Source organism: Pseudophryne corroboree, assembly GCF_028390025.1.
Source record: "Pseudophryne corroboree isolate aPseCor3 chromosome 3 unlocalized genomic scaffold, aPseCor3.hap2 SUPER_3_unloc_15, whole genome shotgun sequence".
Taxonomy (NCBI): Eukaryota; Metazoa; Chordata; class Amphibia; order Anura; family Myobatrachidae; genus Pseudophryne; species Pseudophryne corroboree.
The window spans coordinates 1,029,597-1,051,756 of record NW_026967503.1 but is presented as its reverse complement, the minus strand read 5'-3'; the positions used below and the strand labels follow the sequence as shown (position 1 = coordinate 1,051,756).

The window sequence follows — 22,160 nt, the reverse complement described above, 5'->3', positions numbered from 1 at the left end:
AATTGTTGTTTTTTTTGGAATAATGTCCGTGAGAATGGGATCTTTTGTTAAAAGATACCAATTTTTGTTGATAATTTTTTCAATTTGTTTGTGTTGCCCATCATATTGGGAAATGAATGCCCACTGGAGTTTATCCGTTTTATTTTCTTCTTTCTTCTTTTCTGGTTTGGTTACTAGTAAAGATGTGTGATCAATCGTTTCTATCTCACTGATAACTTGATCGAGTTCTTCTTCTTTATATCCTTTTTTAAGGAAGTTCTCTTTCATTTGTGTTGACTGTTGTTTGAAGACCTGTTGGTCACTGCAATTCCTACGCACTCTTAAAAATTGGCTTTTAGGTACCCCTTTTAGCCATAGGGAATGATGTTGGCTATCAGACGGAATGTACGTATTGATATCTGTTGGCTTTTGATAGGTCATAGTGTTCAAGACATTATTTTTCTGATAGATGGTCAAATCCAAGAAATTGATTTGTTCATTGCTGGTTACCAAAGTGAATTTTAGATTAAAGTCATTTTCATTCAGTGATTAAAAAAATGTTTCCAGATCTTCTAGTGGAGACCTCCAAAAAAGGAGAACATCGTCTATGTAACGAAACCAATTTGTAAGGGGTCCGCCCCAAGCTATGCTACCATGAATCGCTCTATCTTCCCAAAAACTCATGAAAAGATTAGCATAGCTTGGGGCAAACTTGGTCCCTATTTCAAATAGGGGTGACTGCATGGATAAGTTTTTAACTTCAATTTTGTGTTTGTTTTAACTGCAAATGACTACATTACCCAGGAAGCTTATCTACTTCCGGCTCTTTATTTGACCACTTGCAATTTAAACTGTAAGGAGAATTTTTATTATTTCTTTGAAATTTTAGCATGCAGTCCCGGTCATGTGACCGGAAGTGATGTAACCACATTTTGCTATAAATAGGGCAACCTGTTTGTTTAGACCCTCATGCCTTGAAAAAGAGTCTCCTGACTCGAAACGCGTCGGTTTAGAGGGGACACTACTACAGCGGATTTGTCATCGGACTCTGAAGGAAGGTAGGACCTTGTCATATTTATTTATTTATTTTGGAACCCCAAAGTTGGCCACTTATTATTCCAAGACGGTGTCACGATCCGGGTATCTGGACGCCATTACTTACCCTTCAGATGCCTCCTAAGGCTGGCTCAGCGTTCCAGGACCGGATCCCATCTGTTATACTGATGTCCACATTCCTGCCTCCTCTCCTGTCACTCTGAGACGCGGTCACCGCGACACCCTGTTACATCCGGAATGGCGTCTCCCGCGGCCTCCGCCGCTGTTCCTGAGTTTCTGCATGCAGAGTGTCAGAGTGGTGATTACGTCAGCCACGGCCTCCGCTGTGCCCGCGTGGTTTGGATGTGCACTTATCAGTCTGGCATCTCCTGTCTCCTGTGGCCGGCGCCGCCATTACTGTTTTAATTCCCACATGGATTACAAACCAAACTTCCCTCTAAGTGTCTGCATGGGCGCAGCCATCTTGGATTCTGTCATCTGTTCATTTCCACCAATCTGCTGTCTGCATTGTTAATTTGCATAATTGCCTAGCCAATCCCTTCCTTGCTGCAGGTATAAATATTCTGTGCCTGAGCAAGGAAGGCGTCAGTGCTTTGGTTGTCAAACCTAGTTCCAGTTTGTCTCTCTCCTGTGGTTGTTTTCCAGGTTCCAGATCCTACTTCCAAACCTCCACTAAAGAGACCCGCTCCAGCCTTCCACCTGCAGTGTAGCCTGACTCTCCTATCCTTTTGGATTCATCTGCTTCCAGCTACAGATCCACCTGCTTACACCATTCAGCTTCCAGCAGAGATCAGCTCTTCTTAAAGTGCCGGTACCCTTTTCTGCAGATTCCACTCACTACCGGTATTATTATTATTTCACCGCTCTCAAACTCCAAACATCACTTCATATTTCATCGCTCTCAAACTACATTTATTATTTAACTGGTTCCAGCCAGTATCCACTCCGTGCCAACATCAGTCTGGTTTCAGCCAGTACCCACAGCAGCCGTTTTACCCACAGCAGCCCAGCTTTTCCTGGAACACCAGCTGGTACGATCCTGGGCTATCTCCATTGCTACAGTCGGGCCTGGTAAGGACTTTCCAACTAGAAGATTATTAGAACTGTCTCACACTACCAGAGCCCTGTGGCCCTTGCCACCCTGTAGTACCCAGGAACTGTATTATTCCCTGCTGGGTTTATGTTTGCTTTTATTTGCTGCTGTGTTACGGGGTATGTCATAATAAACATCATTGACTTTTACCCTGGTTGTCGTGGTCACGCCTTCGGGCAATTCTTCTACGTGTACTTACATGTCTAGGGGTCTGATATAACCTCCCAGGTTCCGTTACATCTCAGCCCCTACAACTGAGGCTGCCTCCCGTCAGCTCAGGCCCTCAGTTGTGACAGTAAGCACTGACCATATGAATCCAGGCCGATGCAAGAACTGGCAGCCCGACTTGAACATCAGGAGGCAGCACAGGGCCACATCATCCGCTGTCTCCAGGATCTCTCTACTCGGCTGGATGGGATTCAGACAACCCTCCGTGGATCAGGCGCATCCGGTGCGTCAACCACAGTGACTCCAGCTATAACCCCACCCACCTTACCCATTTCTGCACCACGTCTTCATCTTCCAACGCCAGCAAAATTTGTCGGATCTCCAAGATTTTGCAGGGGATTTCTCAACCAGTGTGAGATTCAGTTTGAGCTACAACCTGGCAATTTTCCCAGTGACCGTACAAAAATTGCCTACATTATCTCTCTTCTCAGTGGCTCAGCCCTTGATTGGGCATCACCATTATGGGAGAGGTCCGACACCCTGCTATCCTCCTACACTGCATTTGTGTCAACATTCAGGCGTATCTTCGACGAGCCAGACGGGTAACTTCAGCTTCATCTGAGATTCTCCGTTTACGCCAGGGATCACGTACTGTAGGACAATATCTTATACAGTTCCAGATCCTGGCATCCGAACTGGCATGGAACGACGAGGCCCTGTATGCTGCATTCTGGCATGGCTGATCTGAGCGTATTAAAGATGAGTTAGCTACCACAGACTTACCTTCCAAGTTAGATGAGCTAATCTCACTCTGCACGAAAGTTGATTTACGTTTCAGAGAGAGAGCAACTGAGCGTGGAAGATCATCTGCTCCAAAATCTTCTGCTCCTCCTCCTCGCCAACTGTCACCATCTAAAGACGAGCCCATGCAAATTGCCCGTTCCCGTTTAACTCCTGCTGAGCGCCGAAGACGTCTCTCTGAGTCTCTTTGTCTTTACTGTGCAGCTCCGTCTCACACCATCAATGCCTGTCCCAAACGTCCGGGAAAACTCCAAACCCTAGCTCGCCCAGGAGAGGGCCGGCTAGGAGTAATGATCTCCTCTCGATCTCCTCATGATTGTAATCTCCCAGTCTCGCTCCAAATTGCTCAACGTTATCGGAACGTCATTGCCCTCCTTGATTTCGGACCAGCTGGAAACTTTATTACCGAAGTCTATGTTAAACGGTGGTCCCTACCCACCGAGAGACTTCCTTCGTCCATCTCCTTAACTGCCGTGGATGGCAGCAAGATTTTTGATGCAGTTATTTCCCTAAGGACTCTACCAGTTCATCTGAGAGTGGGAGTTCTTCATTCCGAATTTATTTCTTTTTTAGTGATTCCACGAGCCACACATCTTGTGGTCCTGGGCCTTCCATGGCTCCATCTTCACAATCCATCTATTGATTGGACGACTACGCAGATTCTGGCATGGGGTCCCTCCTGTGCTGAGACATGTTTGTTTAAAGTATTGCCTGTCTGTTCTTCCTCCCCCAGGTCGTCTGATGTTCCACCTCCTCCATATCAAGATTTCACCGATGTGTTCAGTAAAGCTTCTGCTGATATCCTTCCTCCTCATAGAGAATGGGACTGCCCGATTGATCTCGTTCCAGGGAAGGTTCCACCTCGAGGCCGAACTTACCCGTTGTCTCTGCCTGAGACGCATTCTATGGAGGAATACATTAAAGAGAACCTAGCAAAGGGGTTCATTCGACCTTCCTCTTCTCCAGCCGGCTCAGGCTTCTTTTTCATAAAGAAAAAAGATGGTGGTCTGCGGCCGTGCATCGACTACAGAGGTCTGAACGACATTACCATCAAGAACCGCTATCCACTACCCCTGATTACTGAGCTCTTTGATAGAGTTAGCGGAGCTACCATCTTTACAAAGCTGGACTTGAGAGGTGCATACAATCTCATCCGGATCCGTGAGGGTGACGAGTGGAAGACCGCCTTTAACACCCGTGACGGACATTATGAGTACCTCGTCATGCCCTTTGGATTGAGCAATGCTCCAGCTGTCTTCCAGCATTTTGTCAATGAGATCTTCAGAGACATTTTATACCGTCATGTCATGGTCTATCTAGATGATATCCTAATTTTTGCCAACAATTTAGAGGAACATCGTTTTTGGGTAAAAGAGGTTCTGTCCCGTCTCCGTGTCAATCATCTCTATTGTAAATTAGAGAAATGAGTCTTTGAAGTCAAGTCCTTTCCGTTTCTAGGTTACATTGTGTCCGGTTTCCGGACTAGAGATGGATCCTGAGAAACTACAAGCAATCCAGAATTGGCCGATACCCTTAACCCTCAAAGGGGTCCAGAGGTTCTTAGGGTTCGCCAATTATTACAGAAAGTTTATACGAGACTTTTCCACCATTGTGGCGCCTATTACTGCTTTAACTAAGAAGGGTGCTAACCCGTCCAAGTGGTCTGAGGAAGCTACGCAAGCTTTTCATCTTTTAAAACAACGGTTCATCTCTGCACCAGTTTTGAGGCAGCCCGACGTCGACTCTCCTTTCATATTAGAGGTGGATGCCTCCTCCGTTGGTGTGGGAGCGGTGTTGTCTCAGAGGGCTAAAGATGGTCATTTACACCCTTGCAGTTTCTTCTCCCGGAAGTTCTTCCTAGCTGAGCGCAACTATGCCATTGGCGGCCAGGAGTTGCTAGCCATCAAGCTCGCTCTAGAGGAGAGGAGGTATCTGTTGGAGGGAGCTTCTCATTCAATCACCATACTTACGGACCACAAGAATCTTTTATATCTGAAAGGCGCACAATGTCTCAATCCTCGTCAGGCCAGATGGGCACTTTTCTTTTCCAGGTTCGACTTTAAACTCCAGTTCTGTCCGGGCTCTAAGAATCGCAAGGCCGATGCCCTTTCCCGCTCATGGGAGCAAGAAAATGAGTGAGAATCTTCAGACAAGCATCCTATTATTAATCCGTTGGCATTCTCCACGGTAGGAATGGACTCTACGCCCCCACTAGGGAAAATTTTTGTGAAGCCGGTACTGAGGAAGAAGCTCATGCATTGGGCCCATGCTTCCCGTTTTGCCGGACATACAGGTATCCAAAAAACCCTGGAGTTTATCTCTAGGTCCTATTGGTGGCCAACTCTGAGAAAGGACGTTATGGAGTTTATTGCATCTTGCCCAAAGTGTGCTCAACATAAAGTATCCCGCCAGTCGCCTGCGGGGCAACTGGTTCCACTATCCGTTCCCCGTCGGCCATGGACCCATTTGTCGATGGATTTCATTACAGACTTACCCATGTGCAACAAGTTCAATACCATCTGGGTGGTAGTTGGCCGGTTCACCAAGATGGCACACTTCATTCCTCTCACCGGTCTTCCGTCAGATTCCAAGTTGGCTCAAGTGTTCATACAAGAGATCTTCCGACTCCACGGTCTTCCTGAAGAAATTATCTCAGATCGAGGAGTCCAATTCACAGCCAAATTCTGGCGAAGTTTATGTCAAGTCCTCCAAGTCAAATTAAAGTTTTCCACGGCTTACCATCCTCAGACCAATGGTCAAACTGAGAGGGTGAATCATCTATGTGTCTTCCTCTCAAGATGACTGGGTTCAATTACTTCCCTGGGCCGAGTTCTGTCATAAAAACCAGTATCATTCCTCATCTTCTTCAACAACATTCTTCACTAACTATGGATTCCACCCTAAAGTTCCTGAATTCCAACCGCTTCCAGTAACTTCTGTTCCAGCAGTGGATATCACCTTGCATCAGTTTGCAAACAACTGGAAGAGTGTACGAGCAGCTCTGCTCAAGGCATCGTTCAGGTACAAGAAGTTTGCGGATAAGAAGCGTACAGCGGTTCCTGCTCTCAAGGTGGGTGATCGGGTATGGTTATCCACGAAGAATTTGAGGTTAAGAGTTCCCAGTATGAAGTTTGCACCTCGCTACATCGGTCCTTTCAAAATTGAACAAGTCATCAATCCTGTTGCTTACAGACTTCAGTTACCTCCCTTCTTAAAAATACCCAGGACATTCCATGTTTCCCTGTTGAAACCGCTGATCCTGAATCGGTTTCATTCCTCACTTCCTCCAACTCCGAAAGTCCAAACTCAACGAGGCGTTGAGTATGAAGTGGCCAAGATTCTGGATTCTCGTCACCGTTATGGTCAATTACAGTATCTTATTGACTGGAAGGGTTACGGCCCTGAGGAACGCTCATGGACCAATGCTTCTGATGTCCATGCTCCTGCCTTGGTCTGGAAATTCCATTCCAAGTTTCCTCAAAAGCCAAAGAAGTGTCCTGGGGCCACTCCTAAAAGGGGGGGTGCTGTCACGATCCGGGTATCTGGACGCCATTACTTACCCTTCAGATGCCTCCTAAGGCTGGCTCAGCGTTCCAGGACCGGATCCCATCTGTTATACTGATGTCCACATTCCTGCCTCCTCTCCTGTCACTCTGAGACGCGGTCACCGCGACACCCTGTTACATCCGAAATGGCGTCTCCCGCGGCCTCCGCCGCTGTTCCTGAGTTTCTGCATGCAGAGTGTCAGAGTGGTGATTACGTCAGCCGCGGCCTCCGCTGTGCCCGCGTGGTTTGGATGTGCACTTATCAGTCTGGCGTCTCCTGTCTCCTGTGGCCGGCGCCGCCATTACTGTTTTAATTCCCACATGAATTACAAACCAAACTTCCCTCCAAGTGTCTGCATGGGCGCAGCCATCTTGGATTCTGTCATCTGTTCATTTCCACCAATCTGCTGTCTGCATTGTTAATTTGCATAATTGCCTAGCCAATCCCTTCCTTGCTGCAGGTATAAATATTCTGTGCCTGAGCAAGGAAGGCGTCAGTGCTTTGGTTGTCAAACCTAGTTCCAGTTTGTCTCTCTCCTGTGGTTGTTTTCCAGGTTCCAGATCCTACTTCCAAACCTCCACTAAAGAGACCCGCTCCAGCCTTCCACCTGCAGTGTAGCCTGACTCTCCTATCCTTTAGGATTCATCTGCTTCCAGCTACAGATCCACCTGCTTACAGCATTCAGCTTCCAGCAGAGATCAGCTCTTCTTAAAGTGCGGGTACCCTTTTCTGCAGATTCCACTCACTACCGGTATTATTATTATTTCACCGCTCTCAAACTCCAAACATCACTTCATATTTCATCGCTCTCAAACTACATTTATTATTTAACTGGTTCCAGCCAGTATCCACTCCGTGCCAACATCAGTCTGGTTTCAGCCAGTACCCACAGCAGCCGTTTTATCCACAGCAGCCCAGCTTTTCCTGGAACACCAGCTGGTACGATCCTGGGCTATCTCCATTGCTACAGTCGGGCCTGGTAAGGACTTTCCAACTAGAAGATTATTAGAACTTTCTCACACTACCAGAGCCCTGTGGCCCTTGCCACCCTGTAGTACCCAGGAACTGTATTATTCCCTGCTGAGTTTATGTTTGCTTTTATTTGCTGCTGTGTTACGGAGTATGTCATAATAAACATCATTGACTTTTACCCTGGTTGTCGTGGTCACGCCTTCGGGCAATTCTTCTACATGTACTTACATGTCTAGGGGTCTGATATAACCTCCCAGGTTCCGTTACATCTCAGCCCCTACAACTGAGGCTGCCTCCCGTCAGCTCAGGCCCTCAGTTGTGACAGTCGGTTCTTACTTCCATCAGAGCCGGACTCTGACGCTTGGATTAGTGATTGTTTTTTCATCATGTATTTTTTAATAAATTTATTTTTATTTTTACCACTTCTGGATTGAGGTCTTTGAAAGAAACCTTTACATGAGGACACCAACCACTTCACACGTGAGTGTTAGGTACGCTTTCCACTGTAAAATTTTGGGTATCCTCTTCTAACTGATAGAGAATCCAACACTTCATGAAAGATACCTTTATGAACGTCCAGACACCTGCCTCCATGTAAGTCAGGTGTGTCCATAGGAACCCTATGGTTCCATTACCTTTATAGAAGGATACCAAATATTAAATCTTAGGTACACTGATAAAGTGATAAAAGACATTACACTTTACTCCTTGAAATACGACGATACTGCACATTGTGTATTTTTGTTTCATTTTTTCATATTTGGGCAAGCACAACCACCATGGTAACCCCTTTGGAACGATGCCTTTGAAAGAAACCGTTATATGAGGATACCAACTGTCTTTCACGTGAGTGTTAGGTACGCCCCCTTCTTATACTAGCAGACACCATTTCAAGTGTTGGCCTTCAACCATTAACTGATAAAGAGAACGTCACACCTTGAAAAGATACCTTTATGGGCTTCACAACACCTGTCTTTTGTGTAAGTCAGGTGTGTTCATATTAATCGAGTCAAAAAGACCATCAATTCCCTGATCATTGATTAGAGAAGCCTACCGGCTCGCATATAGAAAAATGTACTAATTTTTTCTTGTATACGACGATATTACACATTGCCTACCTCTGTTTTATTTCCCTTATCTTTGAATACGGCGAGTTTTTCAACAAATATTGGACACAGAACATCCTTGACTTTTCATTTGGAAACGGCTAAGTTAAGTATTTATTTAACACTCTCATCTTTACCACCACTGCTTGAGCGATAGCGCCATCTAGTCCACACCACCACCACTGTCTCTGTTCTATTTTTTGGACTACTTGGGATAAGTCCACCGTGGGACTGAGAAGGCAGCAGTCGATCAACTAGAAGCGCCAGTAAGGATTACACCCCCCTTTTTTCAACACTGGAATAGTGTTTGAGGGCAGGTATGTTTGTCCCAGGTTCTTGTCTTACATGTATTAGAAAACTTCTAGGAAAATGTTTTGTTTTGTCAGAACCTTTTCAGTGTATTGGAAAAGCTGGATAAGGGCCCTGAAAGAGAGAGGGCAAGTTCCAGACATTGGGCCCAGTTCGGGTCTTTTGCCTCACAGAGGGCTAATCAGGGCTTTCAGCTGTGCAAGAGCCTTTTAGGGCTGCTAGCCTGACCAGTGTGGGGGAGATTGCCTGGGGAGAGACTGCAGAATCTCTGTGAGAGGAGCTTCCTTATACAAGTGAGCTATACGGTGTTTACTGGAGAACTCTGTGTTTTTGTTTAGTGATAGTTAGGAACGTCTTATGTTTAGTTAGTGCCGGACAGGAAAGGTATTTTCTTTTGGTGTTTGTTTTGTTTTCTGTTCAATAAAACTGGTCGTGGCCAGTTACACCACACACTGGACTTGTGTGATTCCTCAGCTGCTATTTACCCCACGAACCGGCACCTTGTTCCCTTACAGTGTTACAACTTGGTGGAGAATGCGAGCATGCCGCTCTGCGCATAAGTGAAAGCAGCAGCTTTATGAGGCCTGCAGAAAACGGTGGTTTATGCAGATACAGCCCAGTGTGAAGTTGCTGAGACTCACCCCGAGGGTTTGATATATGTCCTGGGCGAAAGCAGCTACAAAGCCGCCTAAAAAAATATGTCGACATGGAGGAACTGCTTAAAGCCCTGCTGCAAGCTACAGCGGCTCAGCAAGAGGCCAACAGACAGCAGCAGGTGGCTACGGAGGAAAATTGGAGACTACAGCAGGAGGCCAACAGACAGCAGCAGGTGGCTATGGAGGAAAATTGGAGACTATAGCAGGAGGCCAACAGACAGCAGCAGGTGGCAATGGAGGAAAATTGGAGGCAACAGCATCAGGATAGAGAGGCCTTAGCAGAAGTGGTGCAGAGACTTGCAGCTCGGGTTGGAGTTGTGGCTGTCAGTACTCCGACCAGCTCTAGTTCTATACGGGCCAGTCACTTCCTGCAGAAAATGACAGAGGCTGATGATGTGTAGGCCTACCTGACCACGTTTGAAAGGACTGCCGAGCATGAGAACTGGCCGAAAGCACAGTGGGACAGTCTGCTGGCACCTTTTTTGTCAGGTGAGCCCCAAAAGCGTACTTTGATTTAAGCCCTGCTGAGGCTCGGGACTATGATAAACTAAAGACTGAGATCCTGATCCGCCTGGGAGTCACGCTGTCAGTACGAGCACAACGGGTGCACCGTTGGGTGTACGCCATGGAGAAGCCTCCGCGCTCCCAGATGCACAACCTTATTCAGCTAACAAAAAAATGGCTACAGCCAGAGACATTAACTGGTCCCCAGATGGTTGAGTCGTCATGGACCGCTACTTGAGATCTTTGCCCATGGTCCTGCGCAAGTGGGTGAGCCATGGAAACCCGGGTACTGCTGACCAATTAGTGGACATGTTAGAGAGGTATATGGCAGCAGAGGAATTACTGATGACCACCCAGCAACCCATAGATCCACGACAGCGCCCTTCAGTAAAAACTGGTAAGACTGTTCCATGGGAACACGTTGCTGGGCAGTTAAGAGAACGCAAGGCTGGAGAGACTGTAAACACTGGCCCTGGAGACAGGCCAATGGGGCTAGAACGGTCTATGCTGCCCAAACGGGTTGATAATTGTGTGGTTAAATGTTTTAGGTGTGGTATGCCAGGTCATGTTATTGCCAATTGCCCAGTCATGCAAGAACCCATGCAATGGGGCGTGGCCTAGCTGGAGAAGAGAGCAGCCATGCTTTTGCTGCACTCCTCTCTCTTGCTTTGCAAATCCTATCTAAATTCCCCCATGGGCCATATCAACTCACCTCCGAAGGCTCCCCTGTGCCCAGCAGTGACCGCTGCGGAGCCGGGGAGCTGTTTTCACAGCTCCCGCAGGTTGAGGCCTAGGACCATCTGGAAGCCGGGGACTCGCGTACCCCCGGCGCCCGTGTTTTGAGCTCCACGGCGGAGCCGGAAAGAGACGCGGACCCCACCGGAGCCCCTGGAGCCACCCAGCTTACTCTCCTGACCCCCAGGGAGGATATCCTGTGGGGCAATAGGCCGGGGGGACCCCTGGAGGTGGGGAAAAGTCGGGACACACACACTGGGAGAGGTGCAGCGGCCATCTTGGTTTTTACAAAGTGAACTGCTGCAGGCTGCAGAAATCATTGAGATTAGCATTCCCAGCCGGCTTGCTCTCCTGGGTGGTATCTACTGATCTCTCAACCCTCTCCTGCCTGTTGATTCCTGGATCCTACAACAGAGAAGTGCCTGGAGGGAAGTGTACCACATTTATTCAGCTCTATCTTACAGCATTTAACACACAGCGCTGCTGGACCCGAGGTGTGTACCTGCCCTCCCATCCCCCTCTCCCGGCTGGGTTCCTTTCATCTGGGACCCGCAAAATGAAGATGGCCCTCGGCCTGGTCTTGTGTGATATCGCTCTTCTGATGTAGCGCGGATCATTTGCCCGCCGCCACCCGTGTCTTTTATGCTTACCTAAATTTCCGTTATATCCTGCGAGATCCTAAGCTTCTTCATTATTATCTTCATTCCGTCTGCGGAACCTCACTCCACTGGAATGCCTCCTAAAAAGGTCAAAGGGGTGCTGCCCCCCGAGAGTATCTTTCCCGCCTCAGAAGACGACACCTGACGCCTCTTCTCTGCGGAAGTCCCCGGCTGCCGCTTCTCCGCAAGGTACCCCCAGCAGCCCTACCTCCCTGCCGGGGTTTGACCCTGAATCTGGTGCACCTCTCACAGTCAAAACTCTGTACCATTCCCTCTCAGCATTCAAATCTGAGTTGACGCAGGACCTCTCCGCAGCTCTTCGGGAGGTTAAGACGGAGCTGCATGCTATAGGAGACCGTACGGATTATCTAGAGAGGAAAGTAGAGGAATTGGTCTCGTCTCATAATGACCTCATAACGGCCCACGACCAGCAACAAAGTGACCTTGAGGCGTTTAAACTCAAGATCGCAGATATAGCGGACAGATCCCGGCGTAATAATATTAAGATCCGTGGCATCCCCGACTCCGTGCAGAACTCCGAGATGGAAAATTACGCTACGGTCCTGTTCCAGAAGCTTCTGCCTAGAACCGACGCCAGAGAGCTGCTTATTGACCGGATTCATAGACTGCCTAAACCACGCTCAGTTGCCCCCTCGCTCCCGAGAGATACACTCCTGAGGGTGCATTTTTTCACAATCAAAGAACGCATCCTGAAAGCGGCCAGAGAGGGGGGCGACTGCGACTCGGATGTCCTTGGTGGTTTACAACTGTTCCCGGACTTCTCCGCTCTAACCTTGGCTAAACGACGAGCATTCCTTCCCGTCACTTTGGCACTTCGCGACCAAGACATCACGTACAGATGGGGTTTTCCAGTGAAGCTTGTCATCTCGTATGAAAATAAGTCTTAGACAGTGACTTCATTGGAGACTGGAGTCAAATTATTGGCGGAGTGGGATATCTCTGTCACACTACCTCCTGGATCCAAGAAACAGACCGCCATCCGCTCGGAATGGGTCACCGCCTGACGCTGATACATCCAGCTTGGGTTCTGAAGTTAAACTCTCTCCGATACTGTTACTACAGAATTGACTTCGCCATTGTTCTTGTTGGAGTCACGTGAGTTGCCCTGCGTGCTGTTGTGATAATAGTGTCCCAGCCTTTCATGTTATATCTGAGTTTATTTGTATCTGTTTTTTTATTTTTCATATGCTCTCATGTGTATTGTAGGTAGGCATATTTACTTCTGCTTACTCTTATTTATTTATTTATTTTTTTCTGTTTAGTTTCATGGGTGGTGGCGCTAGGCCACATGTTCCCCCCTGGTACTATACTACTGCATTTTTTTTACCTCCCTTGCGGTGGTTATGCCGACCCGATATACTGGGTCGTTTTGTTTTTTTCCTTCCCCCTTACCTCCCTGTACCCCTACTCCCCTCCCCCATCCCCAGTTTTATGATGTAGGTACTCGCTGCTCGAGACAATTCTATTTTTGTAGGTGTCAAGGACCCTCACCTTCCACAACGTACATTAGCTTGCTCCGATGGTTCGGGTATTATCTATGAATGTTAAGGGGCTGAATTCCCCTAATAAGCGTAGGCTGGCTCTGGGTTATTTTACTAAGAATAAAGCTGATATTGTTGCCCTTCAGGAGACACACTTTTCATCTGTAGCACCCCCTATTTTCAGAGATCGCAGATTTCCTCTAGGTTATTTTGCCAATGGCCCTTTTAAGAGGAACGGTGTGGCCATATTATTTAGAGACTCCATCTCCTTCATTTTGCACTCTCAGTAAGCGGATAAAAACGGCCGGTATCTTATACTGAGCGGCCTTTTAAACGACAAACCGGTCACTCTGGTCTCAGCATATGCCCCGAACTCAAACCAAGTTGCCTTTATCCGAAAGTTATGTGAAGCTATTCAGAAGATTCGTACGGGCTCCCTTTTGCTCACGGGGGATTTTAATTTAGTCCTTGACCCTAAGCTGGACAGGTCTCCTAGGACCTCTCCTTCCACTTCAGTCTCCCCCAACGCCCCTTCCTTAGCCTTTCGCAACCTCTTAGCTGAATTTGATCTCTATGATATATGGCGAGTGCAAAACCCCACAGGACGGGAATACACCTACTATTCCCCCGTCCACAACTCTTACTCCCGCATTGATTTTATATTTTCGGATAAATGGACCCTCCAGTTCGCCAGATCTTTAGATATTCTCCCTATAACTTGGTCAGACCACGCCCCGCTGATTCTTAAATGGAGTGTAGCTAACCAACACTGCCCCCCCCCCCCCCCGTCCTTGGAGACTCTCTCCTCATTTGCTGTCCAACCCAGTCTCAAAAAAAATCATAACTGACAGTATTGCATCCTATTTGGAGCTTAATTCACCTTCAGAGACGTCCACCCTGAACTTTTGGTGTGCACTTAAAGCTGTCACCCGGGGAGCAGCGATTCAGGCGGGAGCACAGCTGAAGAAACTTAATCTACAACGCCAGGCCGATTTGGAGCTCAAACTGAAGGACTTAGAGGACAAAAATCAATCTAGACCTACGAAATCCTTACAGAAGCAGTTAGTCGATATTAGGTCCCAACTTCAGACATTACTAATGGCGTGCACCCAGGCTTCATTAAATAGGATACGTCAGAAGTTTTATCTAGCGGGGAACAGGCCGGGGAAAATGCTTGCCCGGAAGCTTAGGGCTCAGCAGGCTCGGAATAGAATCAAGCTCATTGTATCCCCCACAAGCACAAAAATTTCTAATCCAAGTGAGATAGCGAATCAGTTTGCCAACTTCTACTCCCAACTCTATAACCTCTCAACAGATCCGGCCACCCCACAGCCTACCCCTTCCTCTATCAACTCCTTCTTAGCGGATTTAAACCTCCCAAATATCTCAGACGATCAACTAGAATTGCTGAATGCCCCATGGTCCTTATCAGAAACCCTCCAAGTGATCAAGTCCCTTCCTCAGGGTAAGGCACCGGGCCCTGATGGCTTTATTAATGACTTTTATGTTTCATTCCAAGACCTTCTAGCTCCCTCTTTAGTGGCAGTCTACACCGATATTACCTCTCAGGGCACCCTCCCGCAGGAGATGCTCGAGGCGCGTATTGTCACGATCCCTAAACCGGGCAAAGATGTGACCTTTTGTCAAAATTATCGTCCCATTGTGTTACTGAATGGGGATATTAAAATATACGCTAAATTGATAGCTTCTCGGTTGAACGCCCTCCTCCCCTCCCTGATACATACGGACCAAGTTGCCTTTATCCCGGGAAGACAGGCGTCCGATAATACACCCAGGGTCTTTAACCTTGTTGATTCCCTAACCCCCGAGCGAGGTCTCCTCCTGCTATCTTTGGACGCAGAGAAGGCCTTTGATCGTTTAAACTGGTCTTATATGCGAGAAGTCCTATTAAAATTTGGCCTGTGCGATCGCATCCTCTCTTCGATATTAGCCCTGTATAGCTCCCCGACGGCCCGGGTATTCAGCAATGGTTTTTTATCTTGCTCTTTTCCAATCTATAATGGCACTCGCCAGGGCTGCCCTCTCTCCCCCCTCATATTCGTACTGGACATTGAACCACTGGCAGCTAGGCTTCGAGCTGACCCACAGTTCCCTGGACTGCGATTTGGTGCCATGTCGCATAAACTATGTCTGTTCGCAGACGATGTTCTTCTATTTGTAACAGATCCAACCACAACTCTTCCCCATTTGCATAATGTTTTACATAGCTACTCTGCAGCATCGTATTATAAATTAAATGCCTCTAAGACAGATGCTCTGCCCATTAATCTCTCTAACTCCCTGCCCACATTACGCACTAAGTATCCGTATAACTGGCAAACATCCTCGATACGATATCTGGGTATCTACATACCCCCATCTTCTGTATTTGATGTTAATCTCCCTCCTCTGCTGTCCTCCCTTCAGATGTTCACCAAATCATGGCTCAACTATGAAGTTTCTTGGTTAGGTAGTCTGGCCGCCTTTAAAATGTCGCTGCTCCCTAAATTAATGTTCTTGTTCCGAACTATCCCTTTTATCTTCCCCAAGAAGTATCTAGATAAGGCCACTACAATCCTCACTAATTATATATGGTCTTCGCGCCCACCTAAACTTGCTTGCGCAAGGATGTCTCTACCGAGGAGAGTCAGTGGCCCAGATATGCACAATTTATCATTGTACCAGGAGGCCTCCCTTCTAGCCCAGATTAAAGAATTCTACAAAGATGTATGTCCGGAGTGGGCGTGTCTGGAGGAGGCGACCTGCACCCGTTTTCCCCTTAAAGATCTTTTTTGGATTCCTACGCACCTTCGCCAATGGAGCTTAAATATCCTCCCCTCTACCCGAGCCACGCTCTAGATTTGGGACAAAGTGACTGCGGCCATATCACCTTCCTATCATAATCTCTCTCTGATATCACTACGAACGGTGGCCGCTCTAGTCCCTAATCTTAACCTGGCGGGCTGGAGGTCCAGGGGGATGGAGATCCTGGGAGACTTGTTTAATGGGTCTGTACTCGCCTCCTTTTCTGATATTCAGAGACGCTTCTCTCTGCCAGACGCTGAGAGGCTTCGATATTACCAAATACAGCACTGGTGGGCTAGCCTCCACCTCTCCCCCCTCCCCACCACCACCTGGTATTCTGCAAGTCATAGGCCGATTTTCTAGCGCTACTTCTAGAGGTGAGATCTCCTTCTGGTATAAAACATTACTTTCAATACTCCCTCTTTCTAAATCTAGAGCCCAAGTCAGGTGGGAGGCGGATGTGGGATGTGTTCTCCATGATTCTCAATGGCAACGCATTTTTATGTCATCCTTTACTATGTCTAAATGCCTGAATCACTCCGAAATGCACGTTAAGCTACTCCATAGACTGTACCTCACACCGGAAAGGCTGCATACGATCTGGCCGGCATGTTCGAAGTTTTGCTGGCGTCTATGCGGAGAGGTAGGCCACATCTTCCATATTTTTTGGTCATGTCCCCATATTCAAGTGTACTGGACAGAGGTATTTGGCCTTATCAACAAAGTTTTGAACCTCGACCTGTCCCCCTCCCCTCTTATAGCTTTATTGAATATATACCCGCGAGGCATGGGTGTACATCTACACTATGTCTTAGGCCACATCTGTCTCGCCGCGCGCGCGGCTTTAGCCCAAAACTGGAAACAGCCCACACCGCCTCCAGTGTTGAAGGTGATACACAAAATACAGCTGCACTTCTTGATGGAGACTGAACACATCCCATACTCCTTCACTGCTAAATCTCCATTTGTGCGCTGGATGCCTTGGTATCTATTTACCTCGGAGGGTGAGGGTGCTGCATTGATGTTGCGACCCCACCCCCCTGGACAGTCACCTCATAGCCCTATCGGCTGATGGGGCTCCCTCCCCCCCCTAAAACAGCAATGACCTCCTATTTGTGTTGTATTCATTTCAAGACCATTGCCGCCCTTCCATCTCCATTAACTTTTTTGTTTTCCTTACAATGTACTGGTGTGATCGACTTTGAATTGTCTGCACATGTCTGTTAAAGCGTTCTCTTATGTGTGTATGTACCTACTTCCCCTCCCCCCATCCTTTTTCCTTTTGTACCCCTGTTTGCAATGCAAAAAATGTAAATAAAAACTATTGATGATAAAAAAAAAAGAACCCATGCATTGTGATGCTGCCTTTGAATGTTGCAGAATGTCTTTCTTTGCTAGGTTAGCCTGTACTGTGGTACCTTCACCTAAGTTGGAAAAACAAATGTGTGATGTGTTCTTGGAGGGTAACTGGGTGGAGGCCTTGCTAGATTCAGGAAGTTTAGTTACCCTCGTGAAAGCTGGGTTAGTGAACCCCTTAAAGGTCCAGCAAATACCTATTGGGGTAACTTGCATACATGGGGATACCCAACATTATGTCACTGCTGAAGTGAATATAGAAACTTGTTGTGGGTCAGCAATGGTTAAAGTAGGACTGGTCCCCACCTTGGTGCATAAGGCCATAATAGGGAGGGATTTTCCTCATTTTGGGAAACTGTGGGAATCACGTTTATCAACAGATGTGAGAAGTAAAGATCCAGTTGATAATACCGGTGTTTGTATGGATGTACGTGTGTCTTCGGAACTTTCTCACCCTTTGCCTTTTGCCAGTTTGGCTGGGGAAGTGACAGATGGGGAGTCCAGTGAGAATCCTCTTGCTGGGAACAGAGACATAGTAGTTAGAAATGAAAGCTTGCCTGACCTGGAGGTAAAGAAGGATCTGTTTGCATCTGAACAGTTAAAGGATCCTACCTTGATAAAGGCTAGAGAGAATGTTAAGATTGTTAATGGGGAACCTGTGGTACCAGGTGACAGGGTTACGTATCCCCACATGGCCATCTGTAATGAGCTCTTGTACCACATTGTCAAAAAAGGTGAGGATGTGGTGGAACAGCTGGTAGTACCCCAGCCTTATCGGAGAATGGTACTAGATTTGGCTCATAGTCACGTTACCGCAGGACATTTAGGGGCAGAAAAAAACACTGAAAGAGTTTTACAAAGGTTCTTTTGGCCAGGGGTTTATAAAGAAGTGTCTGAATATTGTTCTTCCTGTCCTGAATGCCAGTATCATGCCCCTAGACCCCATTTCAGGAGCCCACTAGTTCCCATGCCTAGACAGAAAAGCCATGGATCTCGTGGGGGCCCTTGTTAAAGTCTGCTCGGGGCCATCAGTATATCCTGGTAATTATGGACTATGCCACTCGATATCCTGAGGCTGTCCCTTTACGCACTATCACAACCAAGGCGATAGCTAGGGAGCTGGTGCAGGTTTTCAGTAGAGTGGGAATACCAAAAGAAATTTTGACTGACCAAGGTACTCCATTTATGTCAAGGATCATGAAGGAATTGTGCAAATTGTTTAAGGTCACTCACCTCAGGACGTCCATCTACCATCCCCAAACTGACGGGTTGGTGGAAAGGTTTAATAAAACATTAAAAAGTATGTTAAAAAAGGTTGTTGAGAGAGATGGGAAAAACTGAGATTGTTTGTTGCCCTACTTGTTAATGGCCATCAGAGATGTTCCTCAGTCCTCTACGGGGTTTTCTCCATTTGATTTGTTGTATGGTAGACACCCCAGATGGCTGTTGGACATTGCCAAAGAGACGTGGGAAGGACAGCCCACTTCTTTATAGAAGCGTTATTGAACATGTATCACAAATGCAGGATAGGATTGCAGCCGTGGTACCTATTGTCAGAGAGCACATGGAACAGGCCCAAAGTGCTCAACAGAGGGTATATAACCGGAGTGCCAAGATACGGGAATTTGCTCCTGGAGATAGAGTTCTTGTTTTGGTACCCACTGTGGAAAGTAAATTCCTAGCTAAATGGCAGGGTCCATTTGAGATTAGGGAAAAAGTGAATGAGGTTAATTACAAAGTATACCAGCCGGGAAAGAGAAAACCCGAACAAATCTACCATGTTAACTTAATCAAACCCTGGAAAGATAGGTTGTCTCTGTCAGCGGAGCCTTGCTCTTCGGTGTCTTCACCTCGGTTTCTTCCCGCAGTAAAGGTGTCAGAGACGTTATCAACTGATCAGAACAATCAGGTTAAAGAATTTCTCATCCAAAATAGGGAGATATTTTCAGAGCTGCCTGGCCGAACAACCATAATAAAACATGACATTGTCACAGAACCAGGGGTCAGGGTTCATTTAAAGCCATATAGGATTCTTGAAGCTCAGCGAGAAGCTATTTATAAAGAAGTTAAAACCATGTTAGAACTTGGAGTCATAGAGGAATCTAACAGTGAGTGGTCCAGTCCCATAGTTCTCATCCCGAAGCCCGACGGTAGCATACGCTTCTGTAATGACATTCGTAAGTTAAATGAGGTGTCCACGTTTGACGCATACCACATGCCCTGTGTGGATGAGCTTATAGAAAGGCTGGGGGAACAGCCAGGTTTCTCACCACGTTGGACCTGACCAAGGTTACTGGCAAATACCTTTATCTGATAGTGCAAATGAAAAAATAACTTTTTCGGTTCCGGAGGGGCTGTACCAGTATAAGATGTTACCCTTTGGGTAGCATGGGGCTCCAGAAACCTTTCAACGGGCGATGGATAAAATTTTGAGGCCCCATAGAAAATATGCAGCTGCCTATTTGGATGATGTGGTAATTCATAGTACAGACTGGGGGTCCCATTTGGTTAAAGTACAAGCAGTACTGGACTCAATCAGAGAGGCAGGGTTAACTGCTAACCCAAAGAAGTGCTGCCTCGCAATGGAGGAGGTCAAATGCTTGGGCTTCACCATATCACCATAGGCAGAGGTCTAATTAGGCCCTAATTGAATAAAATTGATGCTATTCAAAACTGGCCTCGTCCAGTGAATAAAAAAACAGGTAAGGGCTTTTTTTGGGAATAACTGGCTACTATAGATGGTTTATTCCCAATTTTGCGACCACAGCGGTGCCGTTGTCAGACCTTACCAAAGGGAAGCAGTCAAATATGGTGAAATGGAACCCTGATGCAGAAAAAGCATTCCAAGCGTTAAAAGTGGCTTTTTGTTCACAACCGGTATTGATAACACCAGATTTTTCAAAAGAATTTGTGGTACAGATGCCTCAGAGGTAGGGATAGGCGCTGTGCTGTCCCAAACCAGAGATGGGGACGAACACCCTATCAATTATTTGAGTAGGAACCTAATCAGCATGAAAAAAGGTATGCCATTGTGGAAAAGGAGGCTTTGGCCATTAAGTGGGCACTAGATACCTTGAGATATTACCTCTTGGGTAGACTATTCAGACTAGTGACAGATCATGCCCCTTTAAAATGGATGTATGTAAATAGAGAGAAGAATGCTCATGTAACTAGATGGTTTCTAGCATTGCAGGATTTTAATTTTACTGTCGAACATAGACCGGGAACACAATTGGCCAACGCAGATGTATTGTCCCGCATCTTCTGTTTGGGGGCTACAAGTGTTCCGACCCCTAGGTCGAAACAGGGGAGGGGGATATGTGACAAGAACACTGGGATAGTGTTTGAGGGCAGGTATGTTTGTCCCAGGTTCTTGTCTTACATGTTTTAGAAAATGAAAACTTCTAGGAAAATGCTTTTGTTTTGTTAGAACCTTTACAGTTTGCTGGAAAAGCTGGATAAGGGCCCTGAGAGAGAGATAGGGCGAGTTCCAGACATTGGGCCCAGTTTGGGTCTTTGGCCTCACAGAGGGCTAATCAGGGCTTTCAGCTGTGCAAGAGCCTTATAGGGCTTCTAGCCTGATTAATGTGTGCAGACTGCCTGGGAAGACTGCAGGATCTCTGTGAGATAAACACGCTTCCTGATACAAGTGAGCTATACAGTGTTTGCTGGAGAACTCTGTGTTTTTTGTTTAGTGATATTTAGGAACATCTTGTGTTTAGTTAGTGCCGGACAGGCAAGATATTTTCTTTTGGTGTTTGTTTTATTTTCTGTATAATAAAACTGGCTGGGGCCAGTTGTACCAGAAACTGGACTTGTGTGGTTCCTCAGCTGCTGCGTGCTGCCAGTTATCCCAGGAAACGGCACTTTGTACCCTTACATCGTTACAAAATATATATTCTAAAGTTAGATCACCTTTTGAGTTCCATGAAGAGGAAGTTTTGGCAACTCCTCAGGAAGAAGAGGAACTGGATTGGGATTGGGAGGATTCCTCAAATTAGGAGGATGATTCTCACCACAACTCAGGGGTGTCTCCTTTGGTAGATTTGGTCCGGGAGACCTTGAATTTAAAGGAATCCAGTGTGCCAGTGGCCAGTTCAAATTCTTTCTTCAAACGGAAGAAGAAGCAGGTATCTGTGTTTCCAGGTTTCCCTCACTTTGGTGAAATTCTAGGTGAAGCACGGATAACACCAGATTCAAAATGGAATATTCCAAAAAGGATCAAATATCTTTAGCCCTTTTTCAGAAGAAGATACTAGCCTTTGGAAAAATCCACGTATGGTGGATGCACCGATTGCTAGGTTGGTGAGGAATATAGTTATTTCAGCAGTTCAATCTGTATTCAATATGTAAATCTATTTGGACCTGAATTGGTATAGACTATTTCCCAGATTACAGGTGGGAAGATTGTGGATTTACTGGTATCAAAACAAAAAAGTCCCAGGTTCAGTTCCTGTTGTCCCCAAGGCAGGGGAAGATTCCAGACCTTTCAGGGTATGCCCAAAAGTTTCCATAGAAGTGCCTTCAGAGGGTGAGGGGCTCCCAACAGCCATTGTCCTGCTGAAAAAGTCACTTTACAATCCACTTGACTATATAGGAACAGGGACCTGGCCTCTGGTGGGAGCTCCTTTACTCAGGTTCAGGGATACCTGGATGCAATCCAGCCCAGATCAATATTTAAGGGCTCTGGTAACCAGGAGTTACAGGTTAGACCTAGAGGCTCTCGTTTCATAAAGAATCTTTTACACTCTCCTTCCAATAAGTCATTACAGAAGATCGGCCATGTCGGGTTTCCTCACATAAGCCATCAATGTTTATAAGAACCTTTGTGAATATATTTAGGGTGATGTTGATAGGACAAATGGCAGGCAGGTACATTGGAAGTGTATGCCCTGAACACAGAATCTGAGAAA

General features: G+C 46.7%; 2 protein-coding genes across 4 annotated transcripts in view; one reads left to right on the top strand and one right to left on the bottom strand.

Annotated features, from left to right (window-relative positions):
* LOC134983450 (gastrula zinc finger protein XlCGF26.1-like) overlaps positions 1–22,160 on the top strand; it is a 452,758-nt gene that overhangs the window by 152,703 nt on the left and 277,895 nt on the right. The gene's annotated exons all lie outside the window — the stretch shown is intronic.
* Positions 1–22,160, bottom strand: part of LOC134983446 (zinc finger protein 260-like) — a 147,120-nt gene that overhangs the window by 77,647 nt on the left and 47,313 nt on the right. The gene's annotated exons all lie outside the window — the stretch shown is intronic.